Genomic DNA, 21,704 nt, shown 5'->3' with positions numbered 1-21,704 from the left:
CTAACCTCCTCTCTCAAAAGATGGGGATAGGGGATTCAGAGGTGAGGAAAAAGTCATAGGCAGAGGGACTCAGATAGAATCCACATGTGGGCCACCCTGAAAACTAGACTTCTTCAGTTGCAGTCAACCCAGGGGCTGGAGGTTGGTCATTTGCCATCATATTAGAAGTCAAACACCTAGCTTGGAATCCCACCTGATCTCTACCTGTGAAGGAAAGCCCTTGCTCAAAGTGAGGGAAGGGCAAGTGTGGATGAATATTCTGGCCACAGCAACTGAGATGGTTGTTTTAGAAGGAACAAGGCCCAGGTTTCCTTCACTTTCTGAAAGAAACTCATCTAAATGGGAGGTTTATTGTAAGTTTAATAGTTTGATGTAAAATACTGATTAAGTACTTTTCCTGCTCTAGCAATCCCCATGTCACTGAATGGGGAAGAAATAAGAAATATGGCTCCTCATAGAGAAAAAAGTTACCAAAGTCACAAAAGTCAGGTTTCATTAAGGTCAAATTCCCCAGAGAAATCTCCCAAGTGCAAGGGTGGGGGCAGGAAGTGAGGATGCAGAAGAGAGGACTATGGGAGAAATTGAACTGCTTCACTGGCTTTTAACAAGGAAAACTAAATGAGAGGGATTCAAGAGACAAGAAGGAGGTTGTGGAGGGCCTGGATGGAATGTTTACTGTCTTCTTCTCTGGTTCTTGGGAGAAAAGGGGGTGCTAAACATACATCCTTGATGCTTGAGAGTGCCTTTATTTAGACATTAATACCTGCTTCTTGCCTGAAATTCCTGAAGCGGGGGTGGGGTTTCACTGAAGTATCCCATACCTTGTGTGTGTGCTAAGTCGCTCAGTTGTGTCTGACTCTCTGTGACCCCACGGACTGTAGCCCGCCCGGCTCCTCTCACGGGATTCTCCAGGCACGAATACTGGAGTGGGTTGCCATTTCTTTTGCCAGGGGATCTTCTGGACTCAGGGATCAAACTCATGTCTCTTATGTCTCCTGCACTGGCAGGTGGGTTCTTTACCACTAGGGTGTGAAAAACTGTAGAGTGTTTTCAAGGATGAAGAAAATGGGGTCACCCCTACTTCCAGGTCCCAGAGCCTTCAGTGGCTTCTGAACACCCCCAAAGTTACTGTGGCTTCAGGTGACACAGAGGGAGGGAAATCAGGGGCGCAGGAGTTCTGGGCCCTTATCAGGCCAGACTGAAGCCTGGAAATATTCCCCTCCCTGACTCCAAGAAAATAGAGCCACACTTTGGCCTGTTCTGGGAGAACAGGGGATATGTGAAAAGGATATATGATTAGAATTTCAAGTGGGACTGGATTCTAGCAGTTCCCCTCAAAGTTAAACATAGATTTATAGTATGACTCAGCATTCTATTCCTAGGTATATATACCCAAGAGAAATGAAAATAAATGAGACTAAAGTCATGCTCTACCCAACAGGCTAGGAGGTTTGATGGGATACTATTGGCAACACTTTCTAAAAAACCGTTACCAGGTTGGATGCATGAGACAAGTGCTCGGGGCTGGTGCACTGGGATGACCCAGAGGGATGGGATGGGGAGGGAGGTGGGAGGGGGTTCAGGATGGGGAACACATGTAAATCCATGGCTGATTCATGTCAGTGTATGGCAAAAACCACTACAATATTGTAAAGTAATTAGCCTCCAACTAATAAAAATAAAAGGAAAAAAAGAAAAAAAAAATAGAAATAAAGTGCACAATAAATATATATATATATAAAAAACCCCGTTACTAGCATCTTTGAACATGTAGCCCAGATAAACTCTTCAGAGAGAAACTAAAGAAAGAAGTAGATGAGAAACAGAGGGGCCCTGACCAGAATTTTGGTACTTGTTCCAGACCTTTCTACAGTCTGGGTTGTGGTCCCAGCTTCTGGTTTGACCAGATACCTGTATGGAATTATGATTTTTGCTCAAGTGGGTCTCTATTACATCAAACAGTTCTAATAATACAAAGGAACAAAAATGCCTGAGATTTACCTACTGCTGCAAGCTGACTATGCCTGACCTCATTTTTAGGGTGGTTGGGAGGAGAAGAACAAGATAAACCTACAGAACCAAATAATCTTCATGTGTTCTAAAGTCTCCCTTTCCCTTGTCCTGGCTCATCTCTGGGAAGACAGAGGGAGGCAAGACTGTTGAACCCATACATCTAGGCTTGCTCTAAGATCAACCCGGTGTGGTCCCAGCCAACTCAGGACTGAAGGATCCCCAGAGTTCCAAACTTTTTTAGTAACTCTGTGCCAGAAATGAAGACAAAAGACCAAATAGATAAGTCTTATTATAAATCAAATATCAAACAGCCATTTCACCCAGGGATTTTCTAACCAGGGCTGATCAAGACTACAACATCTTCCCAGGACTGAACAGCGGAGGGAGTCTATCACCTGAAGCCTCACCTGGGGAAGCAGATGCAGTGCTTGGACCAAGTGAAGGGGACATTTGAACTTACAGTCAGGTAAAGGAAATCTGAGGTTTGGCTCTTTAGTTTCAATTCAGTTTGGGGAAGAAAAAAAAGTGAAATGATGATTCATTGCATCAAATGCAGACAAGGGCAGGACGAGACAGCTGACTCATGTTTTGGGGTCAGATCAGTGATTCCCAGATCTGGCTGCACAGCAGAATCCCCTGGGGAACTTCAAAAAGCATACAGATGCCTGGGCATTACTCCAGACCTTCTGGTTCAAAATCTCCAGAGGTGCGATCCAAAAATATGTATTTTTCAAAACTTCTTCCAGCTGGTTCTAAATTAACCAGTCTGCCCTAATTGGTGACTCAGCATTAGGAAATTCCTAGGTGATAATGGTCACAGTAATCCTTGGGAAGAAAAGTAAGTGAAAGGGCGAAAAAGAAGGTGAGTATCCAGAGATTAACAGTGACTGTTTAAATATATCTGTCTGTGCCTCTTCGATTTTTTTTTTTTTTTTTTTTTTTTTGGCTAAAAAGAGGTGATATCATGAGCCTTAGTTTACCAATGGGGAGAAAAGTGTAAGCACTCAGATATGAGTTGATCTCTCCTAAGATGCCACAGTTAGTGGCAGATTGGCTTTTAGAAACCACAGTAATAGGTTAGAGGGGTGGTGCTGTGTAGAAAGTGGACAGCAGCTGACACAGGGGCTGAAGCTGGATGAGGTTCCACTCCTCACCAGCTATGTGAGTTAACTGAGCACTGAAGGTAAAATGCCTGAAACAAGAGAAGGAGCTCTGTTCATGATATTTTATAATTTACATAGAATGACTAGAATCTTACTTTAGATCATCAATGTAAAACAGAGCCTTCTGGTCTCTTTTGCTTAAGTGGCATGTTAAAAATTAGTGACTTCTTTATGGAAGCAACATAGATGTCCATTGACAGATGAATGGATAAAGAAGCTGTGGGATATATAACTGAATACTACTCAACCATAAAAAGGAATGCATTTGAATCAGTTCTAATGATGTGGATGAACCTAGAGCGTATTATACAGAATGAGGTAAGTCAGAAAAAGAAAAACAAATAATGTATATTAACACATATATATGAAATCTAGAAAGATGGTACTGATGAACCTATTTGCAGGGCAGCAATGGAGACGCAGACATAGAGAACAGACTTACGGACAAGGGCCGGGGAGAGGAAGGACCAGGTGAGATGAGTAGCTTGGAAGCATATACACTACCATATGTAAAACAGACAGCCAATGGAAATTTGCTCTATGACTCAGGGAACTCAGACTGGGCTCTGTAACAACCTAGAGGGGTGGGAAAGGGTGGGAGGTGGGAGGGAGGTTCACGAGGGACAGGATATATGTACACCTATGGCTAATTCATGTTGATGTATGGCAGAAATCAAACCAATATTATAAAGCAATCATCAACCAAATAACATATATATTTGGAATTTAGAAAGATGGTAACGATAACCCTATATGCAAAACAGAAAAAGAGACACAGATGTACAGAACAGACTTTTGGACTCTGGGAGAAGGCGAGGGTGGGACGTTTAGAGAGAACAGCATCGAAACATGTATATTATCAAGGGTGAAACAGATCACCAGCCCAGGTTGGATGCATGAGACAAGTGCTCAGGACTGGTGCACTGGGAAGACACAGAGGGATTGGGTGGAGTGGGAGGTAGGAGGGGGGATTGGGATGGGGAATACATGTAAATCCATGGCTGATTCATGTCAATGTATGGCAAAAACCACTACAATATTGTAAAGTAATTAGCCTCCAACTAATAAAAATAAATGGAAAAAAAAATAAAAATAAATAAATATTTAAAAAATAGTGACTTTATTTAATGACCATTCTTACTCTGAACTTGGTGTCAGATGAGGTAGAAAGCAGAAAACAAAAAATAAATTAATATGCAAGTACTGCTTTCCCTATTACTCTGGAATCTTAAGGCCACATGGCTGTGATTTTCAGATATTCAGTCCACAAAGAATGTTTAATAATTGAACAATGTTATGTTCCAGGCATGAAGGACGCAGAAGTATCTAAGACATTGTTTCTGCCTCAAAGGGTTCATGTTCAATGGAGAGAAAGACAAATGAACAGGATTCTCATAGAGGGTGGTAAATTTAGGCACAGAGAGTGTGCAGCTGTCTTCCAGCCTCTGTGACAACTTGTCCACTGGGGAACACTGGGGCCTGCCTCTCAGCCTGAGATGGGATGTTGGTGGTAACAGTAGGGGAGCAATATAAGTGCCACAACAGAAGGAGCTACCAGGTCGGTACACAGTATCGAGAAGGGACTAATTAATTCTAGGTTGGATGGCTTAAGAAGGCTTTCTTGTTTTACAAAAGAGGAAGCTGAAGCTTAGAGGGGTTAAGCGAACAAATGGACAGTGGGAGGCAGAGGAGCCTTAGGGAACAGCAGGGAAAAGAGGACAGAGTCACAATCCTGTCACCAGCCCACTCCTCAGACCTCAGCACCCCACTCCTCCCTGCCAAGAAGGAGCAGATGAACCATACTCAGAGGAGCTCAGGGCTCATAACCAGAGATCTCTGCCTAAGTCTTTGTTTCATCACGTCCTGGCCCTGAGACCTTGAACAAATGACTTCCTCTCTTGGATTCTGTTTTATTATTTATTAAATACAGATAATAAAAGGCTTGCCTCATTACACTGTCATATAGATTAAATGATTTGAGACATGGAAAGTGCTTAGAACAGGGTCTCTGGTGCACAGTAAGTGCTCAATAAATGTTAATTATTATGATGTTGTTGTTACCTGGTTGGTGTGGCCAACCCAAGATCTCACTCTGGAAACCTAAAACCTAGCTCATTTTCCCCCTCAGAACTAAAATGTAGCTTTTTTTTAGATTGTAAAATGATATACTGTATCATTGTAAAATATTTTTAATGAAAAAAAGTAAAGATTATCCATTACCTAACCCCAGAGATAACTGTTTTTATATTTTGGTGGACATAATTCTCTATAGCTCTCTGGACACATCTATATGAATACAACTTTAATAAGTAGCATTATCTGAGGATACTATCCAGTGAATGGCTATTGTTACTCATCAAAGATATTGTGGGTATCTTTCCATGTCAATAATTATAAATCCCATACTTATTTGTAAAGACTGATAAGTATTTCATTGTATGACTGCAACATAATTAATTTATGCCATTCGCTAGTTCTGGTTAGTTAGGTTATTTCCAGTGTTGATGTTACAAGACAGTTGGCACCACTGATTGAACCCACACAGTCAGCCATGGGCATTTGTCTGATTATTTCTTGGGACAACTTGCTGTAAGTGGAATCTCTGGATCAAAAGGGTATTAACCTAAAGACACATGTCCCAGTAAAGTAACTCATATTGCAAGGAAACAGACTGGCCGGTCAGCTGACTTGACAGACGTTTACGTGAATGTGGCTTCTGCAGCGACTAGTTGTGGGAGGACAACTAGGCCAGTGGTCAGTTTGTGGGAGGGTAAAAATGGGGAGGCAGTCCCTGCTGTCAGGTTCCCAACATGTTCCTAGGTGAGCAGGTAATTTTTCAAACCTGTGAAGCAACTCTATGGAGAATTTACTGACCTCTTTGTTAGAGCACCAGTACCCTATAATTTCTCTGAATATCTGGCTTTTCTAGGAAACCCATTAGGGAAGTTCAACTGGCTGAAAAATGTCACTTAACTTTTAAGGAACCTTCTAACGGTATAATGTCCAAGGGTATTTTGTACCAATCAGACGTGGGAAAGATTCTTCTTAGCCCCAAATTCTCCTCATCACTTGCCCAGTGATCCTGAGCATTTTCTTTAGCAAATGAAGCCAGAATGTGGAATGGGAGTGGTAGCCTTGAGACTCAGCCCCTTCTACTGACAAGGGAGTAATGAAAAGAAGAAGAGAAGATGGAAAGGAAATGAATACAGACTGAAATGCATCAAGGGTTGGCTGGATCAGACTTTCACAGGTAGAGGAAGGTGAGGAAAATGCTTGGCCCACCACTGTAACCAGAGGTCTGCCATTGCACACATTTCATTCCAGCCTCCCTGACCACTCGGACACTGTCTTGGGATGGATATTCTGACACACAGGCTTGGTGTGGGTGAGGACTGATCAGTAGGAGTTAGGGGAATGTGTAGTCTGCTACTACTTTTAGTAATTCTTACCGAAGTGGAATGCAGTAACAGGCTAACATTCGTAGTCTAAACATTGCCCGGTCAGTTCCAATAACTTTATGTATATTAACCCATTTAACTCTCACAGCAAACCTAGGAGGTAGGTACTCTCATGGATCCCATTTTATAAATAGGGAAACTGAGGCCCAGAGAAGGCAGACAATTTGCTGAAGGTCACATAGCAGGTAAATGGAAGAACTGAGGTTTAACCCTCATGTCTAATTCTGGGGTTCCTTTATTTACTCTCACTTTTCTTTACTGTGGTAAGAATGGGTGTCTCTGATTCTATCTTCAACCAGACACTCTGGAAATAATCAGAAATATATATATATACATATATATATATATACACATATATACACAAATATATATACACACACACACACACACATATATATATATATATACACATATATATATGTACATACATACCAGGGGTAACCTTAGAGAAGCTAATGGGAGTTCTTGAGCCTGTTGGTCAAAGTGAAACCTCTTAAGATTGATCAAAAGTAAATAAATAGAAGAAGACTGAATGGAGCCCCTCCAGGTGTGGAATTAGGAAAGAAAACACCATCTTTAAGGGCAGAACCCTGGGGATTCTAACTGGAGGATATGTGATATTATCTGACAGCTACATGTTTTGCATTAAAAGCCAGAGATAAGTGGGCATCTTTGCTTTTTCTCTTTGTCAACTTTAGTTTCTTTACTTTTCCTTCCTTGTTCCTTTTGTCCCTTCCTCATAGGCTGCAGCTGCTTTGTACCTAACAGACATACACACTATTCATTTCTCATTCAGGCACACAAATTTACAGATGTATATATTTATGCATCTTTGTATCCATTTCCATCTATACATATATATATTTCATACAAACACATTTGTCTCCACGAATTGTTCATTTTCTAAAAATATTTTAAGTCATCAGGTTTAGGAAATGTTTTACTGCATGTACTGTATTTACAAGGTCATGAAATTATGACTTCACTGCTCAAGAAAACAGGACAAGAGTTGGGTCAAATGAGGTACCTAAGATGCTTAGACACCCAGTCAGAAGCCAGAGCCATGATATGATACTGAGAATGAAGAGACAGAGATGCTGGGAGAAGTGACCAAAGAGCAGACACGGTCAGCAAGTCATTGAGCAGTGGATGGGAAGGAAGGACACTGAGTTGTCTGAGAGGTATGGTCTAAAGAGGCGGAGTACTGTACTTCCATTATGGGTATAGCAGCCCAGATTGTTACTCCCTGTTGACAGCCACACTGGGCAATCAGTGCCTCTCCCCCCTAGTAGGTGATTTTAAGTATAATCATGCTAGTTTAACTTGCCACAGGCTTACCTGTTATGTCTTCTTTTCGACAGATGTGCATGTGTGAGTACACGTGCATGTGTATGCAACTATCCATTTCCAGTAACCTCTTAAAGTTCAGACCAGAGCCTTCTCATAACCCTCCTGACTTTGAGGAACTAGTCTCCTGTCTTACTTCACCCTTTCTACCTTCACCACTATTTCCCCAGTTGTAACTCTTCTCTTCATAGCTATCAAACTTGAGGTTTCCCTGGCTGTCCGCAGAATTTCCAAGTGTTGTCCTTTCACAAAAGCCTAGAAAAATATCAGAAAAGCTTTATTCCAAGGTTTATGACCGACCTTCATAAATTGTTCTTAGTAGCAATTCAGGTTTTTTGGATCCCCTTTCTCTAAAAGTCCCAACTATCTTCACAGCTTGGACTAAATCAATCTACCCAGAAATGCCAACCCTCTTGAGAAACAATAAGAAGCAGTATTTCTTCTTCTTGAGAAATATAATGAAATAATTTTGGATCAGAGAGAGATCTATATCATAGGATTTGAAGAGTATTTGGGATATCCAGGAAGGATTTAAGGCTGTTTACAAGGGTCTATAACATACAACCAAACAGCAAAAATAAAAAGTGGGGTAAGGAAGGGGAGGGAAATAAGAATAGACCCTAAGCCACACAGTCTCCTCTTCTCCCTAAGCACATGACAGAAACACATGCTCCCTGTCACACTGAGCAGGCTTGCCATGGCTGAGCTACCATCAGCTTATGACATCTGTCACCTAACTGTTCTCTTTGTCTCCAGGCCCCTTTAATACTTCCTCCATACTGCAACAAAAGTGATCTCATAACACAAGCTGGATCAATCATTCCCCTGCTTAAAACTTTCAACAACTTCCCACTACATTTAGAATGGAATCTAAATGCTTCACTATGGCCCTCAGGGTTCCAGCTCATCTTTTACCATGTCTCCCCTGATTTCTCTACTCTCCAGTTATTTATTTCACAACATTATTTCACCCCTTAATCTCCCTCACCTATTCCTCTCCTCTGATGCCTCTCTGGCAACCACCTGTTTGTCTTCTATGACTCTTTTGTCAATAAAATTTTATTGGAACATAGTCACATGCACTTATTTACCTATTAAGTATGGCTGCTTTTGACTATAATGGGAGAGTTGAGTAGTTGCAACCACATGGCCCACAAAACCTGAAATAATTATTTTATGGCCCTTTATAGAAAAAAATTTGTCCACCCCTATTATAAGGAACTAGAGAGAAGGAAGAATAAAGCCAGCGGATTTTAGAACACGCTCTCACACCATACACAAAAATAAAATGGCTTGAAGACTTAAGTATGAGACACTACACCATAAAATGCTGAGAAGAGAACATAGGCAAAACATTCTCTGATAATCACACCAGTATTTTCTTGGATTGGTCTTCCAAGGCAATAGAAATAAAAGGAAAAATAAACAAATAGGACCTAATCAAGCTTATAAGCTTTTTCAAAACAAAGGAAACCATAAACAAAACACAACTTACAGACTGGGAGAAAACATTTGCAAATGATATGACCTACAAGGGCTCAATTTCTAAAATATTCAAACTGCTCATATAATTCAATAATGAAAAAATAAACAACACAATCAGAAAATGGGCAGAAGATCTAAACAGACGTTTTTCCAAAGACATGCAGATGGCCAAAAGGCACATGAAAAGATGCTCTAAATTTCTAATTAGAGAAATGCAAATCAAAATGACAATGAGGCACCACCCCAAACCAGTCAGAATGGCTATTGTTAAAAAGTCTACAAATAATAATGTTGGAGAGTGTGTAGAGAAAGGGGAACCCTCTTATACTGTTGGTAGGGATGTAAATTGGGGCAGCCGCTATGGAGAATAGTATGGAGGTTTCTGAAAAAACTAAAGATATTGTTGCCATATGATCCAGCAACCACACTCCTGGGTGTATATCTGGACAAAACTATAATTCAAAAAGATACATGCACCCCAATATTCATAGCAGCACTATTTATGGCCAAGACATGGAGACAACCTAAACATTCATTGACAGATGAATGGATAAGGAAAATGTGGTGTGTGTGTGTGTGTGTGTGTGTGTGTGTATACACACATACATACATACAATGGACTATTACTCAGCCACAAAAAGAATGAAATATTGCCATTTGCAGCAACATGGATAGACCTAGACATTATCATACTAAGTGAAGTAAGTCAGACAAAGGCAAATACCATATCACTCATACATGGAATCTAAAATACAACCCAAATGAACATATTTACAAAACAGAAACAGACTCACAGACACAAAAAATAGGCTGGTGGTGGCCAAAGGGAAGAGGGTGGGGGAGAGACATATTGGGAGTTTGGGATTAACTGATGCAAACAAAGCACTGTATATAGGATGGATAAATTATAAGGTCCTATTGTATAACACTGGGAAATATACTCAACATCCTGTGATAAACACCATAATGGGAAAAAAATACATATGTATATGTCTATATAACAGAATCACTATGCTGTATAGCAGAAAGTAACACAGCATTATAAGTCAACTATACTTCAGTAAAATTTGGGGGGAAAAAAAGAAGACAAAAACAGGCATAGGGTAGAGGCTGATTATGGGGATCTTGAATGGAGAGGCCAAAGTGTTTGGACTTTATCCTTCAGTTAGAAGGGAGACACCTAGGCCCCCGACCAAGAGTGTCTGCCTATGGTGACAGAATTATGTTTAAAGAGGACTGCACTGGCTTCTCAACATTATAAATGTTGAGAGAATGGGGGCTAAAAACAAAAGGCAGGGAGCACAGTTAGGAGGCAGCTGCAATTATTTAAAGTGAGGCAGACACTGTTGGTTATCCATCAGCATTCAAATGCTATCTTCCATGGTACAAGACCCTGATTTTGTTCAGGTATCTTACCTTATGTGACCCAGAAGAAGATGATCTCATCCCTGGCTACTGGGTAAATCCTTGTCAACAACTGGTTTGAGGGCAGATATGCGGCCTGGAATGCCGATGAAACATGAGGTATGATCGGCTGGGTATCGAACCTAGAACTGCCTCAAGCTTGGGTACAGAGTCAGGTCACCAGTTTGGTGGGGCCAAGAAAATTGCAGAGAAACAGAGACAGTGTCATTCTCTCTGTGTATTTCTTGTTACATGGGATAATAAACTTCCTTTTCATTTAAGCCAATATGAACATCCTGATATAAAGGCTAAGAGAAGACAGTAACAGTGAATTCACAAAAGAAGTAACTGGAACAAGAGATTCTGTGCGAGGGAATTAGGTCAATATTGAAGCTGAGACATGAGGAAGAGGGAGGAGTAAACTGATGGTAGTGAGGTTTAGTTCTGGAAACTTGATAAACCGTAGGCAGAAATGGGGAACTGCTGGACAGGGCCCACAGTCTCTGTTTTAGTCAAGTCTTCACCCTGCAAGTGAGCCAGTGAGGCCAACGGACATCAACAGAGGATCTGCTTCGCATGTTACTAACATGAATCTACTCTAAATCAAGGAATATGAGATAAAGTTTATTTGATCCTACAATATTGCAGCTGTGAGCAAACATTCTAGGAAGCCACAGTTATCACAATATTCATTTTTTATTAAAGATTTTAAACTTATAATAGAAAGGACATATTTTGTAATGGTTGTTAGATTAGAACAAAATCATTTCTTTGTAGAATTCAGATAACCATGTTGTTTTAGGGTGAGTGGAAAATATTTTTCTAAAATAAAAAAAAATTGAATCCATAGTAGAAAACATTTATTTATAGTAGAAAACACTTTATTGAAGCCTATATAGATAAGTGTAATGTGATATCTGTTTCATTTTAAATATATATTTAAATCCCTTATTTGTCTACTTCTGAAATAATGCACAAGGAAGAGAAGACATTCAATAAGTAAAATAAATGATGAGAGTATGATTTTATCCTTTTGGAGAGACAAACACATTCAGAGAGAAAGATAAGAGACTGAATACAGACCTAGGGTGAATGTGGGACAGATAAACAGTGGGAAAAAAAGATTGGGATGTCTTTTGCACAGCATCATCCCCAGGATGGAAGTCTCAGGTGAGACTTTTCACTGCAGGTGAAAAATCATAAGTTCAAGTACTGTCCTAGCCACAAGAGGAAAAATTAAAACTCAAAATCTTCTAGATACAAAAACAAATGAGGGGATCAATATAATAGAAAAGAATTCAGAGACAGGGAGAGAGAGATAGAGATACTAGTGAGATAGAGATACAGATACAGTTACCTGGATTCTGCTAAAGGTGAGACAGCGGTATAGGGAGGGAAAGTATGGTCTTTTCAATAAATAATGTAGGGACAATTAGATATTCATATAAAATATGTACTTTGACCCCTCTCTCGCATGATATGCAAAAAAATTAATTCCAGAAGGATTGCAGATCTAACATGAAAGACAAAACAAAGACATTTTGGAAGAAAACATGGAGGGAGTCTTCATGACCTGGGAGTAAGCAAAGTTTGCTTAAATGGGACACAGAAGGGACTTCCTTGGTGGAGCAGTGAACTAAGAATCTGCCTGCCAATGCAGGAGACAGGTTCCTTCCCTGTTCCAGAAAGATTTCACATGCAGTTGAGCAACTAAGCCTGTGTGCCACAACTACTGAAGCCACGCACCCTAGAGCTCACATGCTAGAGCTCACATGCGTGCTATAATTACTAAAGCCCGCGCACAAGAGAAACCACTGCAAGAAGAAGCCCAGACACAGCTCCGAAGAGAAGTTCTCCCCCACCCCAGCCCCACCTAGTTGCTTGCTGCAACCAGGGAAAGCCCATGCAAAGCAGCCATGACTTAGCACAGACATAAATAAATAAAATTTAACAAATGTGACAGAGAAGTAGAAAAATAGAGAACAGAATAAAGAATACAGAATTTAGCCTATCATTCACTATTAAAACACAAAGATACAAAAGATTATAAAGAATGCTAACAAATGGATAATAAATATAAAAAGATTCTCTAATTCTATAACATTCCAGGAGCATGACAAGATGAGAAGAGAGACACAGCTGAAGACTGACTGCTTAAAACAAAAAGAAATTTGGCTGTTCTAGAGAATGATATAAAAAATACAATCAACCCTGAGGCTCTAAAACCGAGATGTTGAAATAACAGTCCATTTCTTGTCATGGCATCAAAACTTGGAATTTGAATCAAAGTATAGTACTCTTGCCTGGAAAATCCCATGGAGGGAGAAGCCTGGTAGGCTACAGTCCATGGGGTGGCAAAGAGTCGGACATGACTGAGCGACTTCACTTCTTATAGTGCCGATATGTTATATCAGAAGAATAGAGCAAAGATGTTAGCCATGCCAGAATAGGAAGAGTCTATACCCTATTCCACGGCAAGCCTCAAAAATTCAGTTTGAAGATAGGAATGAATAGCAAAATTTCCTGGGAATTGTCTGGTAGGGTAATAGAGAAATAAACCCATGGTTAACTCCCAAAGGACAAAACAGAAGTTTTTAGCATCTGAGGACAATAAAAGCCCTAGCCCTAGGCAGTAAAAAGAGTATTTGGTGACACAGGAAGGCACGTGATCTTACAAGGAGTTACAACAAGACACTTTTCAAAAGTGGCTGTTTTCCATGCCCTTATAGTTCCTTGAAAAGTCAAATGGACCCATAATCAAAATTTGGTTCACATTGAGACACATGAAAATGGTATGAAAAAGTTTATTACTTACATAATTGAGGCCTCTAAGGAGTACAGTACAGTCAAGTCTCTCATGCAGGTCTGAAAGGGCTTGAAAAGGCAGAAAAAGGAGATGGGTTTTTTTTCTTTTTTAAATCATCTTTACAGGATAGAGCTGGAGTGGGGGTTCATGTGCAAGAAGAGGCTTGCATGGTTTGAATCTCTCACCTGTGCCAAAGGAGGGCAACCCAGGTCTCCTTATCAGCTTGACTAAATGTGGGGCACCAGAGGAAAAGGGAGAAAGCGTAGCTTAAATCTGTCAACAGTCAGACATAAAAAAAAAATGGAGTCAGACTTCTCATCACACATACCAGCCCACCCCATACCATTATCACCATTTAAACTATGCATCGATCAAAACTGAAAACACATATAAAGAATGCATGCATACTGAGTCACTTCAGTTGTGTCTGACTCTTTGTGACCCTATGGGCTGTAGCCTGCCAGGCTCCCCTGTCCCTGAGATTCTTCAGGCAAGAATACTGGAGTGGGTTGCTGTGCCTTCCTCCAGGGAATCTTTCCGACCCAGGGATCAAACCCTCATCTCTTAAATTTCCTGCATTGTTAAGTGGGCTCTTTACCACCAGCACCACCTGGGAAGCAAGAAACTATGTAATAATCCTATCCCACAAAGACATTCATAGCTAACAACTTAGCAGATAGTTCTGCATCCATAATTCTCAAACCTGGGTTCATACTGGAATCACCTTAGAAGCATAAAAATATTATCGATACTTTTATCTCATCTCCAGAAAGTCTGACTGAATTGAGTATTGGTAATTGAATTTTTATAATTGAATTTTTATAAAAAATAGTACTAAACGTAAAGCAAAAAAATTGATGATTTGCACTATGTAAAATTAAGAATGTTTGTTCATCCAAAGGACCCACTAAGAGAGGGAATAGAAAACCCACAGAATGGAAGAAGGTATATTTAATTCATATGTCTGACATATCTATAATATGTTAAGATTTCCTACAATATCAGTAAGATAGACAACCTAATAGAAAAGTAGACAAAAACACTGGAAAAGACACTTCATAGAAGTTTACTGCCAGGTGGCCAACAGACATATGAAAAGGAGGTCAACTCTATCAGTCAACAAAGCAATGTGAATTAAAACCATAAAGTAATACCTCTACGAATCCATTTCTTTTAAGAATGAAAGAAACAGAAAATATCAAATGTTGCTGAGAATGTGGAGCAACTGGAATTCCCATACACTGATGTTTAGGAATGCAAATTAGTACACTTTTCAGTAATTTCTACACTAAGCCCAAGAAATTCCCATACACTGATGTTTAGGAATGCAAATTGGTACACTTCCCAGTAATTTCTACACTATGCCCCAGAAATTCTACTCTTAGGTATATATCAATGATTCAGCAATTGTACAATTGTACAATCATATCTGAACAGATATGAATTTAAAGATTCACTGAAAGACCCATACTAGAATATCTATAGTAGTGCTAGTCAGATTATCCCCCATTGCCTGATAAAACAAAAATATATGGGCTAACAAACCTCAGGCTGCTTCTGGAATTGTTCAACCCAGCAGGTATCACTATACTGTACTGCTCCAACAGTATTAAACTTTGAAACCTCAATTAACATGACTCAGTCACTTATTTGGCTGTAATATAGTGCAGAGTTTAAGAGCACAGGCTCTGAAGGCAAACTCTTTACATTCTAGCAGCATGCCTTTGGCTAAGTTACCTAAACTTTCTGTTCCTCAATCTCTTCATCTGTAAAGAGAAGATAATAGTACTTTCCTCACAGGGTTTTTAGGAAGATTAAATGAATTAACACACATAAAGCACTCACAACATTGCCCAGTGTGTAGTAAATACTAAAAAACAAAACATCTCCCAAACAAAAAAACTTAATACCAGGTATTAACTCTCCTCCATGTGTTTTCTAGTACTGTGATAATGTACCAGAACACATGGAACTATCAACACAAAAATACTGTATTTGGATTACAGTCACTGAGGTACCAAAATATATGAATTAACTAACAGTAGTTTGATAAAATATAACTCAGGTGGTAGAGGGTATAAAGGTTGAGTTCAAAGCACTTAAATTATTTTCTGGTGATTCAATGGTTTGTGTTCTTATTTCTAACAAACTCTTACTTGTGTCTTTTGGTTTGTTTTGTTTTTGAAAGAAGAGGAGCTATGCCCATAACTAATAATGGTATGTTTCAATCTTCATGTTCTTAAGGCAGCTTGGATATTTGGGTCATAGCTGTATTCTCCACAATGTCTAGAGGATACAGTAGGTACACAGCCAATGTTCAATAAAGAGGAAACATTGTTTATGGTGTATTCATTTCTGTGTAGTTAGAAACAAGCTGGGTCATTGTTTTGCTATGTTTTCAGTTTGACTGAAAAATAGACAAATATTTAACCTGAGGTGTAAAAAGAGGAATTGCTTTCCACTGTAAAGCTATTTGTTCTGAAACTAGCAAAGAATGAAGCATCCTTCTTTAAAAACAAACAAAACATGGTTCATTAAAATAAACATTTACTAAATTTCCCCTAAATAAGTTTTAAGTTATCCTATGTAACTAACTTCTGCTTTATAGTAGCTCATCATTTATCAACATGAAGGGCCTAGATGAATCAAAAAAGAATGTCAGAATTTTGAATGTGCAAACTAAAAAAGAAAAGGAATTCTAGTTAATTTTGATCTTATGAAAGATTCAAAGATGATAGGCTACCTACTTAGTCCTTTAACTTGACACAATTTAAATTCAGTTGTTTTGACTTTTAAGATAGAAAAATTAAACACTTCAGTTTTCAATTTTTTATTTTTAAAAATAAATACAATTTTAATAGTAAACTCTTAATTTTTAAAAAAATAGTTTAAGTCATCCATAACAATAACAGTTTGACTAGATTCTTAGCCCTTGAACCTGAAAATAATAAACCATTTCTTGACATCAATAATATCAACACACAAACTGTAGACTTTCTAAGCACCAGGCACAGTACTAAGTACTTTAGGTATGCTGCCTCATTTAGTCCTAGCCCCATTTTAGTCAAAAGAAAATAGGTTCAGTGAAGTTAAAAAACATTGCCATGGTCATAGAGTTAAAAAGACTAGAACTTGGGTCTGGATGACTCCAGGTGTTTAAAAGCATTCTCTCACTCTTCCCAAATACACTTTCATCTCTCAATACAGCTTTTTTTTTCTTTCATAGTCACTTGGAGTGTAGCAACTTCAATAGAGCTTGTGGTAAGTATAAACATTTGTTTGTTGCTTTTGTCTTTTGCAGGTTTTTGTATTTTTTTCTCCTAGATACCCAAATCATTTTAATCAAGTTTTTAAGTCTCCAAACACTTTCATGTCCTAGGAAGGGACCATTCTATTGTTGCTAAATCATCTGTGTCCAGAAAGGAAGAGAGATGATTGACAGATGAAGGCTGCTCTCGGTCATTTGCTGAGACTAGTATTAGTTTTTCTATTACTCGGTCCTGACACAGCATTTTCTTTAGTTCTCACAACAAAAAAGTTCTTCTAATCAGTTTCAGTTATGTAAATTTTGTTGTCTATTGAGGAACTTCTCCATGAGCTCTCTTTTGATTTTTCACCACTGCAGAGCATTTTAGGCGAAAACAGCTTTTTGTGCCTTGTCAAAGGCTGGATGCTTGATGTCAGGTTAGACAGCCAAAGTTTCTCATGCAGAAGCCAAGATGCTGAAAGGGGAAGCCTAGGTCTGGGAATTTTGATAGTCACCAATAGCCCCAAAAATGCTGATCAAAGCTACACTTTGCAGTTTGCAAAAACTTGACTAGTGCTAAACTCAGTTTTCCAACTGGATAAATATAAGTTGGGGTCGTTCTTGCAAGCTTTCCCAAAGTACAAATATTTTAGTTAGTTCATACCTATGGAAGCATATTACTTGTCTATGGCTCTATAAACAATGGGTTGATTTGGCCTACTCATTCTTTATAAAGTGTCCTTTATTACCTTGAGGATCCAGACCCACAGCTACTTAATGAGAGCCCATAAATAAACTGATCAGTCTTCCACATACTAGAGGCTGTGCTGGCAGTGAGGCCAGGTAAAAACAGGGAAAATTACATGAAAGAAAGTAATTCAGTACAATTGGGCTCGAGTATGGATTGAAATCCAGTGGTGGTTGAATTCAGTTGTTCAAACTCCCTTACCGCTGATGCTTATATTTAGCCTTATACATTAATGAGAGTTATCATTTCTTAAAAGTACATGAAAGTCCCTGAAAGTCAAATAATCGAGCTCAGACTTTTAAAATTATAATTTTTTGGAATAAGTAATCATTTAATTCAAAAGGTTATGCCATAAAATTCTCGCCACTATAAACCCAATATGCCCCTTCAAAGGCAACCAGTTTTGGATGCATCCTTTCAGATATGCATTTTTGCATATACAAGGAAATATGTGTCTATATTTTTTCCTTTCAAAAATGCAAAAATTTTATCTGAAAGGATGCATAGTGTACATAATATACAAATTAAGTATACATAGTATACATAAGGTACTAAGTACTTATTGTGAAAAGTGCTCATAGTATACATGGTGTATACATAATTTATATAATGTACAAAGTGGAGCATATCATACTCTTTTATACCTTTTTTACTTAATAAATGTATCTTGGAGATCTGTTTCATGCCAGTGCAGGAAGAACTTCCTTATTTGTTGATACAGCTGTCTAATATAGTAGTCTGTTGTTTGGATGTGCCACCACACTTATTTAACAAGTTCCCTATTGATGGACATTTGGGTTGTTTCCAGTGTTTTGCTATTAGAAAGAAAGCTGCAATAAATAGCCTTATGCATATGTCATTTTGCACGTATGAGCATATAACTGTAGGGTAAATTTCTGCAAGCAGAATTTCTGGGTCATTTATAATTTGATAGATATTGCCAAATTATGTTTTTCAGGGGTTGTGTCATGTAAGGGATTGCAGATTTTCTTTGTTAGATTTCTCCTGTATGAAAAGAAACTGCTTTCCACATGGTTACTCTCTGAAAGTTTGTGGTCCCCACCATTGATACATGTTAAAATTCTAACCCCCAAAGATGATGATATTAGGATGATGGGGCCACTGGGAGGTGCTTAGGTTATGAGGATAGAGCTCTCATGAATGGGATTTGGTGTTGTTACAAAAGAGATCTCACAGAGATTGCTTGCCCCTTCCATTATGTGAAGACACAGCGAAAAAGTGCCATCTATGAACTAGGGAGAGGGTCTTGGGCAGAACACAACCAGGCTGGTACCCTAATCTTGGATTTCCCAGTCTCCAAATGATGAGAAACAAACTCTGTTTATAAGCCACCAAATCTGTGGTATTTTGTTATAGCAGCTCAAGTGGACTAAGACACACATCATCAGAACTAGGCATCTGGGGGGTTCAAGGCGGGGGATTATGTATACTTATGGCCGATTCATGTTGTTGTATGGCAGAAACCAACAATATTGCCAAGTAATTATCCTCCAATTGAAACAAATAAAGAAGTAGGCATCTTCTCTATTCTCCAGGGTCCAAGTTGAATCTGGCTTACTTGGTGAAGGTTTTCTAGCCCTTACTATTTCTTCCCTCCTTTACTTCACAGCATTTGCTGTCCTCTCTTCTGTCTTGAGACATTTTTTAAAGTCTCATCTTCTCTCTCATTGTTTAATTCTTCCTAAATTTATATACTGTCTCCTCAGACTGTAAGCTTCATGAGAGCACGAGTCACGTTAAATATCTTTGATTCCCCCATAATACCATGTAAACACTTGGCATGTAGAAGAAGTCTGAAGAGTTAGTCACCCACTGAGAAGCTTGTAGTAGAGCTGTGGGAAATGGGAGTGAAATTTACGTATCAAAGTGGTACTTTCTAGGTCTCAGCTTTGGCTTGGGCTTGGGAAGGAAAACTGACCCTCAGATGCCCAAGAGGGAGGCAGGAAATACACAGAGAAAAATAAGATTAATATGTTGAGATATAACACAATCCTGCCAGAAGAACTTATTCTGGTAAACCATTTATTTCTTATGTTGAGAATTTTCCTGTCCCAAAATGGAGGCATTGGAAAGCTGTCCTAATTCAGTTCTGCCACTGTAGTCATCCTCAGGGTTCTCAAAGTGTTGAATGTAGCAGTGTGTGATTCTTTGACTAGTCTCCAGCCAAGAGACGCTGCAAGTGTAGAAACTGGATGCATCTTCACCTCCTTTTACCTCCCCTTCAACCAGGATGATGATGCTGCTCGGGCCCCAGCCTTGCAGTGGGTGTCTCTTTTTATCATTTTTGACCTCCTTTCCCTCTCTGGATCATTCCTTGGTTTCCCATCTGGACTGAAAAGCTCTGATGAGGAACTGAATCCTGGGGTTGTGGGTGAGATTTCACTCTACACGCTAGGCTGCTGCCCATCTCCCCAGCCTGTCTCCCTTCTTGGTGAGATAGTATAAGCCACTCTCATTTTTTACAAAAAGAGATATCCTAGAGAGGCCACATCGACTGGGAAGTGGAGATTGGTGATCTGTTTACTGATAATATTTACTTGAGTGCAAACAGATATTCAGAACTTTCTGTCCATCCAACTGCATTGTTATACTATAGAATCATCACTCAGATCACAAATCGATGGAAAACAGTCAAAATACGATAGTTTCACAACAGTAAGAAACTGAGAAGTATATATCTTAGCCAATGTTCCACAACTTACTCTCCATTAAAAATTAATGTTACAGTTTTATATATATATAAAACATTTGAATGACCATTGTATTTTTATCTCGAGGAAAAATAATTAAGTAAATAATCAGCAAGAATTATAATACAAACTCTTAAAAAAAAACCTTCCCATAATATCATTGCAATTATGTATTTTTATTATGTATTTTTGCCTTGAAAAATTATTTTTGGCTGCGCTGGATCTTCATTGCTGCATGTGGGTTTTCTCTAGTTGCAGCAAGCTGGGGCTACTCTTTGTTGAGGTGCTCAGGCTTCTCACTGCAGTGACCTCTCTTGTCGAGGAGCACGGGCTCTAGATGCATGGGCTTCAGGAGTTGCAGCACGCAATCTCAGCAGGTGTAGCACACGGGCTTAGTTGCTCCACAGCACATGGAATCTTCCTGGAGCATCGATCAAACTCATGTCCCCTGCATTGGCAGGCAGATTCTTATCCACTGTACCACCAGGGAATTCCAATTTTGCCTTATGAACACTCCAGTTTTTCTTAACTTTCCTGATTTGGGAGCTTTCCAGGTAAATGTGGTGCACTTTTGTGGCACACCTCATCACCAGGCCATGACATTAAATGAGATAATGTGTGTAATCCTAGTGCCTGACACAGAATACATGCTCAATAAATAGTAATTATCATAATTATTTTATTTTCTTGGGCTCCAAAAACACTGTGGATGGGGACTGCAACCATGATATTGAAAGACACCTGCTCCTTGCGAGAAAAGCTATGACAAATGTAGACAGTGTATCAAAAAGCAGAGCTATCACTTTGCTGAGAAAGGTCCATATAGTCAAAGCTACTGTTTTTCCAGTAGTCATGTACAGATGTTAGAGTTGGAACCATAAAGAAGGCTGAGCACTGAAGAATTGGTGCTTTTGAACTGTGGTGTTGGAGAAGACTCTTAAGAGTTCCTTGGACTGCAAGGAGATCCAACCAGTGACTCCTAAAGGAAATCAGTCCTGAATATTCATTGGAAGGACTGATGCTAAAGCTGAAACTCCACTACTTTGGCCACCTGATGCGAACAGCCAACTCATTGTAAAAGACACTGATGCTGGTAGAGATGGAGGGTAGGAGGAGAAGGGAGCAACAAAGGATGAGATGGTTGGATGGCATCATCAACTCAATGGACATGAGTCTGAGAAAACTCTGGGAGACAGTGAAGTACAGGGAGGCCCAGCGTGCTGCAGTCCATGGGGTCGCAAAGAGTCGGACACAACTGAGCAACTGAACGATAACTGCTTCAATCTGGTTAAAATTTAACCTCTTAAAAATATTTATTTATT

The 21,704-nt window shown here is 39.3% G+C and overlaps 1 protein-coding gene across 1 annotated transcript in view; it reads right to left on the bottom strand.

The window, feature by feature from the left end:
* Positions 1 to 13,698: 13,698 nt before the first annotated feature.
* CD274 (CD274 molecule) overlaps positions 13,699 to 21,704 on the bottom strand; it is a 29,769-nt gene continuing 21,763 nt past the window's right edge. The window contains exons 8-9 of the transcript XR_006272992.1: positions 13,862 to 13,949; positions 13,699 to 13,744 (exon numbers count right to left, since the gene is read on the bottom strand). The gene's annotated coding sequence lies outside the window, so the exon portion shown is untranslated. The remainder of the gene's footprint in view (positions 13,745 to 13,861; positions 13,950 to 21,704) is intronic.

The sequence above is a fragment of the Cervus canadensis genome, chromosome 14 (assembly GCF_019320065.1).
Source record: "Cervus canadensis isolate Bull #8, Minnesota chromosome 14, ASM1932006v1, whole genome shotgun sequence".
Lineage (NCBI taxonomy): Eukaryota > Metazoa > Chordata > Mammalia > Artiodactyla > Cervidae > Cervus > Cervus canadensis.
This window is presented reverse-complemented; position numbering and strand designations above follow the sequence as displayed.